General features: G+C 36.2%; 1 protein-coding gene across 1 annotated transcript in view; it reads left to right on the forward strand.

Annotated features, from left to right (window-relative positions):
* The window catches only part of LOC104502517 (syntaxin-binding protein 5), a gene marked incomplete at its 5' end in the record, with an annotated part of 69175 nt that overhangs the window by 14289 nt on the left and 40816 nt on the right, over window positions 1-14070 (forward strand). The window lies entirely within an intron of this gene.

Here is a 14070-nt window from a genome sequence, read left to right on the forward strand (position 1 = left end):
CAGTGGAGGCTACTGTTGCAATTAGAACAGAGTGCTGCACAGGTTCAGAAAAGAATGGCCTTGAGTTAAGCTTTAAAGGAGAAAAGCTACTTTGTGCCATGCTTGAAATGTCATAGTGTGCTATTACAGTAGTTGTATCCAATTTGACCAAGAAGATGCTGTTAATGGTTGCTGTTCTAATGTACAGTGTAACAGATGGATATTTTTAGGAATCTCACCTGGTGTAGGAAAGCTCATTCAAAGAGACTGTTCTTAGAAAGTATTTCTGAAAATATATTAAGCATCAAAGTTATAATGTGTTTCAGTTACAAAACAGGTAAAATAGTTCAGCATAGTTTGAAAAAACTATGTACACATAGTTTGTTGCACAAAAAACCCCAAACTAAAGTATAGAATCATCTGTATTCTGAAACTTCTCATTGTCTGTTATACTACTGTAAAAGTGTATAATGGTAAATTACACAAGTGTCCTTAATTTGGGGAGAGGTTGCTTCTGATGAAATAGAATTTGTTTGGGAATACTTGTCAGTGTTGTCTTACTGTATTAATGGAGAATCTTTAAAAGTGATTAGTGTAAATGCATTCTGTGTGGGTGATACTGAACCACTATATTTTGTGTTCCTATTAAGTTTTTAAAATATTAAGTTGTTTAGAGTGTCTCAGTAGCTCAGTGCTGGTCAGAGCTGTTATTTGGTATGTTACTACTTTAAAGGACTACTAATAAACGCCATTCAGCATACTGTTTTTGTTGATGCTTGACTAGAATGCATGTATCAGTCTACTGTGTTATTTTTTTAGTAGAGCAGACTTCATTCTGGGTTTGTACAACACACCACTAGTTAATACTCCTTTTTATTCCACTTGTATTTGAGGAGATTGTTCCTTTTATAGTTGCTATCTTGAATTATTGAAAATTATTTTTTAATAAAAAAAAATCTCTGCTTGCCTTTTGAAATCTAGTTAGCCTGTCTGCATATGTTTATAAACATATGCAGTTTTCAGTGTCAGTTTTCAATGTATGGGACAGACTCTTGCTAAGTGATTCTTCAAAAATACTATTTTAGTTTTTTGCTGCACTTTAGTACAGTGATGCTTCTAGTAGAGCTAATTGTAGCTCTTGCCCATGAATGATTTCCAAGAATGTACCCATCCTGGAAGAGGTGATCTCTGTGGTCTGGGGCTCATGATTTAACTCTTACCTCTTTTTCCTCTCCTTCAAGAATATCAAGTTTGTGTATGTATGCAGGTGGCTTGTGAAGAGGGGTAAGGTTTGATTCTGTTGAAATCCTGCCTTGTCCTGACTGTGCAGCATGGTTACTTCACAGTGAATTTGAAGACTACTTGTTTTCTGCAGGCTCACCAAGTTTAGTGTCAAGCACCCTTGGGATCTGTAGGTGATTCCTGATTAAACAGCCTACTTGCAGCCTTTTCTGGAGGCTGAAGTTGGGAACCTGGGTATTCATGGGGAAAAATGAGTTGTAATCAGTATTAAGGTTGCAGTGGTAGCATATCAATTGGGGTTTTTCATAGTCCTTTGTTGCAAAAGACAAACACTTCCAGGCTTGTAATGCTTCAGAGAATTAAAGTGAACCTGCATGCAGTTGGTCAGTGAAGATGTTTGGGTTTTTTTGTAAGGGAAAATACATTAGGCTTCTTCTCTTAATATATGTGAGTTGAATTTAGCTCCGGTAGAATTTTTTACCACCCGGGAGGTCTAATGCTTTTTTTGTAATGTTTTGGTTTGGTTGGTTTGTTTGTTTTTAATTCACCCAGAGCTACTGACCTCTCTAAATATACAACAGGATTATTTGTTCCTGTTTGATTGCCTTTCTGCTATGCTAACATTTGAAAGAAGAAATAAACTTCGGAGGGTACCTTGTAAAGGTGGTATTAATTTTCTTCAAACTTTTCTAGCCAGATCTTGGAAACAATAGCTTTCCCTGTGTTTTTGCTATTTTTTTCTTTCTAGGAAATGTTTAAGAGGAACATCACAGGTGATTTACTCTGACAGATACCACCTTAAATGCTTACTACTCCAGCTTCTATCTGAGCCTCCTGTGTCTTTACTCCTCACAGGGCAGAGCATTTGTAAAACTTGCACGTGTTGCAACTTATAGTGAGCTGCAGTAGCTGGCTGGGAGTTACACTGCTGGTTTCCTCTTGTGTTTTTTGATGGAAGGTGTTACAGAAATGAACTTTCAACGTAACTTCATTTTTCTCTATTGCTGAATGGAAAAAACTGTCTGACACTTAAAATATTAAAATAAATGTTTTAATCAAAACATCTTAAGCAGTGAATTACACTCTGTCAATGCAGGTTCTCCTGTCTCAAAGCAGGTCTGAACTGACTAAGCTACAATGATATGTTGATTTTAATGATTGGGATTTGCTGCCTAGAAACCATCTTGGGGTTGGATGAAGTATCTTGTTTCAGATAATACTTTTAGATAGTACTTTCCTTTTGTCTGAATCCCTGGATATTTTCATGTTATGGCATTTCTGAAGTGCTGTTTTCCACAGCTGGAAGCTTGCCTAGAGGAGGTGGGAAACCCTGTCTGTTTGTCATCTGTAACTTCAGGCCTTGACATTAAAGCCTCAGTAAAGCTCTGAACTGTGATAGTCTACCTGAAACAGTGTGTGGGTTTTTTTTTGATGTTTCTTTAAACTTTATTTGGGTGCGTAGCACTGTGATTAGTGGTGATGATAGAGGTTACTTGTTTTGAAAGATGTATGATTGCTAGGGTTTTGAATACTTCTAACTAAGCAGTGATAATTTCACTCTTGAAGTGGTTCTCCTGTGTAATTAAGTAGCTGAGAATTTCAGTGGGAACCCGAGTGCTTAATAAAAAAAAACCACAAACAACAACAACAAAAAAAACCACCCCAAAACAACCCAAACTTCCTTAGCTTTTTTACTTCAACAACTGTCACTTTGAAGGTGGTAATTTTCTGAGGAATCAGCTGTATTTGTGTCATGGTTTAACCACAGTCACCAGTCAAGCACCATACAGCCACTTGCTTACCTTCCCCCTCCACAGTGGGATGGAGAATTGGAGGAAAAAAGTAAGAAAAATCATGGGATAAGGACTGTTTAATAATTTAAATTAATGATACTAATACTACTACTAGTACTACTAATTTTAATATGTAATGAAAAAGCTGCTAATAATGATGATGATATGTAATGAAAAGGAAAACAGTAATGGAAGAAAACAAGTGATACAAGTGCTCTCCACCTGCTGACTGATGTCCCTGACCAGTGACCACCAGTGTGTACACCCCTGGCTAATTCCCCCGAACTTTTATACTGAGCATGATGTTTTATGGCATGAAATACCCCTTTGGTCAGTTTGGGTCACTGCCCTTCCTGTGTTCCCTCCCAGCCTCTTGTAGAGAAGAAGCTGGGAACACAGGTGCAGTTATCAGAAACTCAAAGTCCTTGGCTTAACAACTGAAAACATTAGTATGTTATCAGCATTCTTCCTAGCACAAATCCAAAACAGAGCCTCATGCTAGCTATTGTGGGGAAAATTGGGTCTATCCCAATGAAAGCCAGTACAATTTCTCTTCCAGCAAATCTTTCTGCAAACTTGTTCCTTACCTGGCCTTTTTTACCATTTAAAAAAAAACAGGGAGGAACAGTGGAAATGTGAATGTCTTCTCTTAGCATTTGGGGAGCAGGGTGGTAGTGAAGGTAGTGCTGTGTGGAAAGGAAAACCTCAGCTCTGTCTGCAGTCTTTCCTTGACTGTGTAGCAAATGTAGGCAAACAATCAGCTTTCTTTACAACCCTCCTTCCCTCAATAAATCAAAGGTCAAACTATTAAATTTAAGTCTATTTTAAGACAATCTCACTCCTGCAGAATTATTGTTAGATAGTGAAGATACGGGATTGTGAAAGAACCTTGGAAGTACTGAGCAGTATAAATGGGTATGGCTCTGCATCTCTGAAGGGCTCAAAACCGCAATTTGCCAAATATAGCACTTCCTTCAAGACATCCTATGAAACAAATGGGGCTTCCCCTTCCCTTGGAACTGGAACAGTTTCAGCTGTAGGAAGTGGGTTGTAATATATGGATATTCATTATTTTGGATGCTTTCATCTAGAGGAAAGAAACAGATGTTTTATCTGTGAAACCTGTTATCATAGGGTTCTGTCTTGTAATATAATTACCTGCATGTTGTAACTTTTGAAATGTTTGCTGTGATAGCAGCATTTTATGCAGAGCCTCTGTTTTAGGGTGTTGAGATAATGGATGCTGCCTTTCCCCTTCTGATGTGATGTGGGCCTAATTTGGGTTTCTCCCCTCCTCTCAACTTCCTGTTTTCATAAAACTTATAGCAAAGTAGTATCTGCAAGACTTATTTCCTTTTGTCAAAGCTGATCAAAATAGCTCCTCAGCCTCAGAAATTACTAGCAGATGATGAACATGTAAAGTAAACATTCTTGTAATACCAGGGCAGATGAGCACTGCCTGAAGTATCAGACATTACTTGGAATCTGATAGGAACTGGAGGTACACAAGGTTAAAAGATAAGCAGATTCTCTAAAGCATCAAAAAAACCAATCTCACTGAAGCTAGATTTGCAAGGTAATACCTTTCCTCCATCTAGGATTTAAAGTGCCTCCTAGAAAAACTGCAGGAAAGGTGTATAGGAGAAATACCTTTAACTGTGCTTTCCTGTTGATCTGTTTTCCATCAGTTTGAAGTCTTAAACTGGGCTGTGGGTACTTGGAGATGTCACAACACTGTCTGCACTTCCCAGTGCTAATAAAAGCTGTGTTTCTGACATCCACAGCCTGCACAAGACAGTAGCTCTGTGTTTATGCTCTCATGGGAACTCTTTAGCACAGTTGATTGATGCATTTTTTTGGGCCAAAAAAAGTACCCATCTGAAGTCCTCAGGTATGCTGAGGAAGAGAGCTGTAGAATCTAAGGTGGCATCTGCAACAACTTTAAAAGAAGAGTTAAGATGGTTGTGCAATTTTTTTTTTTATGCTATGCTTCACCCTTTAACATTGAAGAACTGCTTGTTTTAATGCCAGTTTTTTATTGGCAGCTTGATGAAGTTTTTCTAATGACTATCTTTGACACTATTTTAAAATAAAATTTAAGCTAAATGATGCAAACTGTTTACTAGTGACGTTGAGCTTGTGCATAAAATTTTTAAAATAAATGACCATAATACATTTGAGGAGCTGTGAATTAAGGTTGCATAAGTAACTTCTAGGGACAAAGTCAGCCTTTTAAAAGTCCATCTCAAGTTGAGTTTCTGGTAAACACAAGCCACAAATACCGCTTCATGCGACACTGACATGCCGCTATTTTTGTGGTGTGAAATGGAGCTATCTGTAGTAGCACAAATGTCTGGACAAAATAGCTAAGTAAAATTACAGGTATTTCAACAAAACATAGTAATTCCTCTTAATATTTTAGAGCATAATAAAATATTTTTCCAAGTTCTATGAAAAGCCAAAAAATTAAGAAATTTAAGGGAGTTAAATTAAGAAAACTAGTTTAGTAGAAACTACTTTTGCATATTAAACATACGAATTCCAGCTCCAAGGTACCTCTTGTTTATGTGAGGACATAGTTTCCTCTTGATTTTGGTGGAAGAGTGCCATCTACTGAATTGCTTGAGCTGTACCTTAGTTTTTAATTTGTGGTGGTAGTTTTGAGCAAATCTTGTATAAGATAGTCACTACTACTTTGATAGTAGTGAAACAGTAAGCTTCTCAGTACCTTTGGTGATTTGCAAAACTAGAAATTATGCTATAGTAGAATCTGAGGAGGCTTAAAATAAAATTGGAAACACTGTTCTTGGACTGTATGTCAATGTACTTAGAGTAGCAATTGGAGGATAGTTACTGGTGACATAAATGTGTTTGTGGCTAACTTTGAAAATCTTGTCACTTTGAGTAGAGAAGACTTAAGATGTCTCTATACTTATGCCTTTGAGCAGGCTTCAGGAAAACTATCTCCTGAGACCCATTTACTGCATTATGTTTAAATTGGGTTTTGGACACTAGTAGCTGAAATATTTAAGAAGCAATAGCAGCAGTGACTTTGCTGGTAAATACCTAAATGCATAAGCAAAAAACATGCTATGCCTGGATCAGTCTGTTGATGAAACTCCTAGTGATGAATGAAACTTTCTTCAACAGGTTGTTTGGAAGAGGGAATTTTTGCCTTGTACCGATGATGGAAATGTGATGGGGGTTGGAACTGGATGATCTTTAAGGTCCTTTCCAACCCAAATTATTCTATGATTCTGTGGTATGCGAAGCAGAAGGGTGGATTTAGTCCTCATCCACAAGTGAAGTGTTTAAGGTTTGTGTTCAAAGGTAGGAGTTAATATTGGTACTGAGAGGTAGATTACAGCAAAATCTGTGGGAGAAATTCATACGAGAGCTTTTCCTCATCCAGATCTACCAGCAGTCTTGGTAATGTTTTTCATTATGTCTGCTTTAGTCACCTGCTTTTTATGACATCTTTCTCAAAGTGAGTAAAAGTGAGTATACAAGGAGTGATAAATTGAATCGCAAAGGGTATGGATGGCACAAAATGTGGTTTGGGATGAGAGTAATTAAAAGGGATTAGTAAATTGAGAAGTAAGGCATTAGTGCCAACAGGAAGGATGATGTGAGAATAACAATTTATGTTAGAGGAGATAAATACTGAGTGATAGCAGAGAATTGTGTGTGTATGTGGAAAAAGTGCAGTTAAGTTGTAAGAGCACCTGTGGTCTTATTCTATATAGCCCCAATGTAATGTAAAGTGTTAATGAGATGCAACTGATACTGGGACTTGGCAGACTAAACTAGGTACAATTCAGTAGGGAAGGGGTTGAAGAATGGGCCCGTATTTGAACAAAGCTGAGATGGAATGACTAGTGATTATAGTTAGTCTCTTAAGTCATGAATATCCAGTAGTCTGTGACTTGAAAATAAATGAACAGGATTTGTTTGGCAGGCAGGAGTTAGGGAAGTGTTTTAGATCATGCTGTGTGAATGAAGAGAGACTTGGATGTAGCAAAGAATTGCCTTGCAGTCAGAAATTGCTGTTGGTGGACAATAATTGATTAGGCAGGGATTGGTTATGTTCTTTGAAAATGTTAAATTGTCCTTATTAGATAATACTTATGTTTCTTTATACTTTCAGAAGTTAAACAAAGTAGCTATATAAATTCAATTAGCATCCTGTTCAGAACGTTACATTTGTTAATGTGGATATTGGCAATGCCTGTACAAAATATTTGGACACTGAGAAATTTGGACATTCTTACTCTAGGAATTCCTCAGTTCTGGGAGCACATAATGGTCCTGTCTTTAGTCTTGGCCAGGAAGCTATGGACATAAGAAAAGCCTGGTTAATTATTAATACTGTGCTATACTATGTGCTGCCAAAAGGATGGATGAGGTAGGATATCTGTAATAACATGTTAAAATTTTACATTAGAATTAAATTGGTTTAAATGAATGACAGATGAGTAAGATTTAGACTAGGTTGAAGGTTTTACCTCTTCATTTAACAGCATGTTATGTTATCTGTGAATTGTGCATATAGAAACTTCTCACTACAAAATTGTTTCTTTGATTTTTTTTAAGATCACAGATTTTTAATCCTGTTTGCACTTGTACTACTTAATTATACTTTGTCCTATTGAACAATTACCTCTCGCTAGGAGCTATGAGAGAACTCTACCAAACACAGCATTTACAGAAAACTTGCTGGCACTTTTCGTAGCTATTTGGGAATACTGAATTTGTGCATATTTATGTAAGCAACTTTAAAGTTTAAGATGTACGATACCTAGCTGTGATTGTTGTTGGAAAATGGATCAGACATAAATAAATGTTCAACATCCATTCTCTATCACTTTCTATTCAAACTAGTACTATAGCTGTTAAATTTTAAAGTAGATAACTCATACAAATTTAATTAAAAAAAATTGTGTGTTAAAATAACTGCAACTTCCTGTATACAAAAACTAGTGGATGAAGTGTAACTGAGATGTACTTTGGTATTTTTCAAAACAGTGCTCCTTTTTCACTCTATCAGTGTAAGAATTATAAGTTAACATTGAATCAGTTGACTTATGATTTTTAAAGGAACTGGGCATTGTTTTATAAACCAAGTGAGTAGTTAAAAAAGTTGATGTGCATTTATGCAGGGACTAATGTTGTTGGTTGCTGGCTTGGAAGTTGAGAAATTCACCTTCCAGGCAGTTGTGTAGTCACCACTTCACGGGAATTTCTAAAGCTACAGTAGCAGCAGTAGTTTGCTGTAACTTAAGCTAATAAGATATTTGTAATAAAATCTAACACCAACTGTTTAAATGCTATATCTTCTGTTGTTGTTGCCCCCCTGCCCCCACCAGAAGAAGGATGAATTATATGTCCCTTTCCTCCCTAGGGAAGCATGAACTCTGAGTGTCAGGAGATAAAAAACTGCTGAACTTGAATGGTATTACATTTCATGATAATGCATCTCATACTTTTTTGGACAAACACTATCTGAATGCATCTTTCTCAGCCTTCATTGGTATTAAAAAAAACTCAAACCACTGAACAGTGAATACCACTGTGATCCCAAAAATATTTGGGAATTTTGTATAATGGTAAGAGTCCTAGAAAATAAGTAATTCATTTTTTTGGTATTTTGGTGTGTAAATGGTATCTTTCAATTTGTCTTCCCCCATTCTTTCCCCAAGAGAAGGGAAGACCTTTTGGAAAAATGTTTTGGTAACCTTCTAGGACTAAGGTCCTAGCCCCTTCATCTCTGAGGTACCTTGCATTATTTTCACCCATGTGACTAACAGAATGAAGCTGAATGTCGATATAGATATATTTAGTAATTATTATTGCCTGGAACTTATAGTTCTTTACTCCCTAAGAACTTGATTTGCTTTCCTAGTATGCAATGTTGACTTTTTTCTGTCCCAGTGACAAGGTCAAACTGTATCTAGATATTAGCTAATTAGCAAGTGCTGTATTTGCACAGAAGTTGCAGTCACTGTCCTCTGACTGTCTGCATGAGATGTCTTCCTTTTCCTTATCCTGTTTCCTTGCCTCCTCACTCTCCTTAGCTGGCAGGGGAATGCATCACATCAGTCTGACTGGAATTCCCATAGTAAACTCTTACAAGTAATTTGATAGTATTTCCACCTGACAAACTTTAATGTCAGTTTCAAAGCCCTAGTTTGGTCTTGCTTGGTGCTGTTATTTACGTGTAGGAAAGTGGATCTGAAAAGTTAACAAATATTGTTGTATGCTTTTGCATACATAAATACTGAGACATGGGGAGGAATAAAGATCCACTTGGCTGAGTGATATAAACAGACTAAGATGCTATGCAGGCCTAAAGCTTTAGAAGGAAATTTTATAATCCTAAAGTTGTTCAAAAATAGTGATATGATATCATATCATATTCGTATGAAGCGTAAAACTCTCAAAAATACTTTGTGGATTTTTATTTTATCTTGTTTGCTAATATATTTTTGTGGAAGGTCAAAGTTAGTTTTGTTAACAGTGACTGTAGTACTTTCTGACTTTTTGAACAACTCTTGCTAAATAGCTGTGTCTTGATAGATTGCTCCTTATGAGATTTGTTTCTGTGGGAGATCATACTTCTGCACATGCAAGTAATAGTACTGATTAGGTCTAGGTGCTGATAGGATGAACTAATGGTTAGGAAAGTTGTGTGAAGCTGTTCTTGTACTGCTTTAGTCCTACCTAGGTGTATCACTGGGACTTTGTTTCTCTGTAGCTTTATGTAAATTAAGTCCTTGGTTTTGTTTGTTGTTGGGTTGTATCCAGACTTGGCAATGGTGGGTAATACCAGACAGGCTTTTAACCTTTCTATACTTAAATTACTTCTTGGAAATCTTACCATCACATGGGGTTTTTTCCTGTGTTCTGATAATTCTCGGGGACCACAACTGAAGCACTTACAAAAGTGTGGGCAAAATAAGAATTGGCTTTACTTAATCAAACCCTTAATTATTTTTATAGGCAGCAAAGTGGAAAACTGCTACATAGCAATGTCTGTAGTAAAACATGCAGGTATAATATGCAGTCTTGGAGAACTATTTGCTACAGACTTGTGTGCATAGGAATACTGTGAGTAATCTACTGTCCTTAGTGTGTTGTATGGAATACAAGTCAGTTGTATGTGTTTTTCCTCTAGTCAGAGATCTATTTTTGGTGTCAATTGTTTAGGTACTGTGGTCTGTTACAGTTTTGAGAAGTATCTAGTATGTCTTTTAAAAGCTGTTACACTTTTAGATTGTCTTAAAAAATCTCGAGCTATTGTTGACAATGGCAAATCTGATACAGGATCATGGTCCATGTCTTGTGCTGTACTTTCAAAGCTTTTTTTATAGCAGTGTAATGATGTGAAGACGAAAATGTGTGTTGATTAGTTTGGAAGGTAATATTTGTAGTAGATGTGTCTCTGTATACGTAACTGACTTATACTAGGGATTGAATTGATAGCTACAGTTTTTGCAACTGTCTCAAATGTCAAATGGGTCAACCACAGGTGAAGAACCCAATATTCCTTAGGCCTACTGAGAGTAACTTAAATGTAAGAATTGGAGGAAAAAAAAAAAGACTGCTCTTATGAAGCTTTCATAAATATTCTGGAACTGGTTTTCTCTTTGAAAAGGTAAATTCTAAGAGCAGGTATGCATGGAGTTTCTCCTATGTAGATAAGTATTATAAATAATAGTAATTTTCAAAAATTTTTTGAGGGAACTAGCATACCACTAATAGGAATGCTTTAATTTTTCCTAGTGAAAGAAAGTGTAAGCTCAAATCCGAAGCTTGTTTGGAAAAAAACCAACCAAAATCTCTTGTAACTGTTGCCTTTCCTCACAAATCAAAGTAAGATCTGTGTCACTATGTAATATTAAATTAGTGTGATACTGTACTGTTCTCACGTATGACCTGCACTTACAGAAAATAACCACTGATGTTAGCACATGAGTACGTTATCTCTTCCTTCTTCCAGCCACAGCTTCTGTCTCTTACTTGCTTTTTCAAAAATCATGCAGTGAAGACAATGAATTACTAGTGTTTTCCAGGGACATTTGCCTAATGGCAGTGGGGAATACGGAAACAATATTCAAAAGTACACTAAGAAGCTATTAATTTATCCCATTTGTTAATATTTGGAATAGGGGTTGAAGTAGCAATAGTAGAAAGAAATTCTTGAAAGTGAAGAAGGAAGGATGGGTCTTTGATTAGAAAACTGCTCAGAGCAGACTATTTCCTCTAGAACTACCCTAGGTCTTTGACAGAGAGTTTTTCCTGTCTACACAATTAGAATGCTTTCCCCATCTTGTCATTATTCATTATAATTTTTGCCTGTTTTGGGACAACTATAGTAGATGATCACCGCTTAGTACAGCGAGCTCTTGCCTTAAGCACACGTACACAAGTACAGAGGATTTGGACACACTGCATTCCCTGGGATGCTGCCTGTTTTATGTGCTTGGAAAATGCTTAACGTGTACTGAAACAGGCATGTATTATTATTCTTCTACAGTTGGTATTTGAGTGGCATGCTTTCTCAACTCTGCATACCCTGGAAAACTGAGAGGCTTTGCATTGCTTTAGAAAAGAAGATTAATGCTGGTTAGGAGGATGATATTAATTTGAGATGAGAAGAATAATTTTAGCTACTAGGTGAAGAAGTGAAGATGACATAATCCTTGGGTAAAGGCACTAAATGGGACTATCTGCAAGCACTTTTTTTTTGTAACTGTAAGCACTGTAAAAGAGGCCAAACTGTTTTCAAATCTGCATCTAAGGCTTCCACTAATTTGTCAAGAAAGAAACTTGCTCTGAATGTTTAAATCTTGTATAAACTTACTCCTAGTGCTGCATATTTACAGATTTCTGGAGAGAGACGTGGTTCAGGTGCCCTGGAAAATGCAAGAAGATTTTTGTTTAAAGAAAACTTCAAGTATTCTTAATATTGAAATTTTTACTGACTAGTTATAAGAGTTCTTCCAGAAATATTTGCATCAGAAGTGCTTAAAGAAAACATTTGAGGGATAAAATTTGAAGGTTAGAGTAACTTGAGGAATCCATGGGCTTTTCTGGGTCATAGTCGTCTCGTTTTGAGGCAAGGTAATACCTCAAATTACAAATAAACTCTGTGTGGGTGAATGTATGAAGGGTATATTTAATTATGATAGAAGCTGATGTTGAGGGCAGGGGCGGTCTTCTATAAGGAAACTGCCTGTGTCAGTGCAGATAAATAAGTTTTGAAGGTTGATTTCTGTGAATATCTGAATTGCTTTTTTTCTATTTCTGCAAATAATTACTAGTTCAAATGAATGCAGAAGCATGAGCAAGGCTGAAGCAGATCTGCTCTGAAACTTCTGGTATTCCTTGTGGGAATACTTTTTCCAATCTGACAACTTATGTTGTCCCTTCATAGTTATTGCAAAAGCAATGATTTTGCATTTAAAATATTCTGAGTTTGTGTAGGAAGGTGTCATTTATGCCTCCCCCCAAATTTGTAAGCTTTTTTTAGCTGTAAACTGCCAGTGGAACTCACATAACTTTTTTGTTTGTTTGTATAGCAAGCATTGATAAAAAGTTAAAATAAAAGGAGGAAAGAGAGAAAGAAGAAAAAAAAAAACAAAGCAAACCTTCAATTGAGGCAAGCTGGTTCTTTAAGCCCTTCCATGCCAGGACAAAATGAAATCACTAATTCTGTTTGGGGAAGAAAGCTGGTATTAAATTTGCTGGATTATTCAACATCTGTTTAGTATATCTCATCACTTAGCTGGATGTTATGCAGCTTCATTAGTCAAGGAGAAGAATGTGATTGAAGTTTAAAAGTTAAAACATTGTGGTATTTTGAAGCAGACTTGTTCCCATTGTTGTTCTACTTACCCTTTATCTCACCACCTTAGAGGCTGAGCAGATGTGCTTGCGTGTTGATTTGCATGCAACCTAATAATCTCATCACCTTTCAACTGTCTCTAGTGTATATGCATATATTTTTAAGAACATTTGTATCCACTTTAATTCTGATTAACAGCTTCTTAGTAAGTGGAAAACTTGAGGAATGGGTGAGAATTGTACTGTTTTATTAATTTCTAATATATACTGAGAGCACAAATTGTACATTATATTTGCTGTTTTACATAGTTTTTGAAAAAAGGAAGTAATTCCTAAGATGTAATGTGCCTGTTTAAAACAAGAGGTGTTCCAATCTTTGACAAATTATGGTCCAGGAACACTGGGCATACTATAATGATGTAGTACTGACAGCTTTGAATAATACATCTGGACTTGTGTTATTTCTGCTCTGTCTCCTAGAGGTTGGAGAATTTCCTTAATGTCAGAAGAAAAAGGGTAGCTACATTTGAAATAAAGAATCTTTGCAGTGAACAAATGAATCAAGCATGGAGAATTGAAAAAATTTGTGTTGCTGCTGCTGCTATTTGATATTCATCATGGAAGTATAGGACTGATTTTATGTGTGGGAGGGAAGATGAACAAGACTTTACTATCTCATAGTTGATGTGAATCCAGGAAGTCTTGATACAGAGATCCTGAAAACTTAGATTATGTATGATTCCATTGACGACTCCATATTTGGTCTACTGGTCTTTTTATCTCTGTCACAGCAGTTGTTTTTTTTTTTTTTTAACATGCCTTGTATTATTCAGCTCTTTATTCTGTAACTAGTGTTTAAAAAGGAGGAAAAAAGCTCCTTTAGCGCTTGAAAAATGTCATCAGTTGATTATGATGCGCTTTTAACTTTTATACTAGTCCTGATATTTAACACTACTAAAATAACTGCTTCATCATTCTCTGTTATGTTGTAATTTAGTCCCTTAAATAATTTTAAGTGGAGCTGTTGTACATAATTTGTGTATTCCATGGGGATAAATAGATGGGCCTTTTAACTTCTTTCTTGTATTTTGTGTTGTTTATGAATGATTTTTTTTTTTGGTGATCAATCAGATCTATGTGGTTAAATATGTTGAGTGCACTAGCTAGAAGCAGGATGTTAACCTGTTTGTCAATATCGCTAATACCATAT

Source organism: Eurypyga helias, unplaced genomic scaffold (genome assembly GCF_000690775.1).
Source record: "Eurypyga helias isolate BGI_N326 unplaced genomic scaffold, ASM69077v1 scaffold9869, whole genome shotgun sequence".
Lineage (NCBI taxonomy): Eukaryota > Metazoa > Chordata > Aves > Eurypygiformes > Eurypygidae > Eurypyga > Eurypyga helias.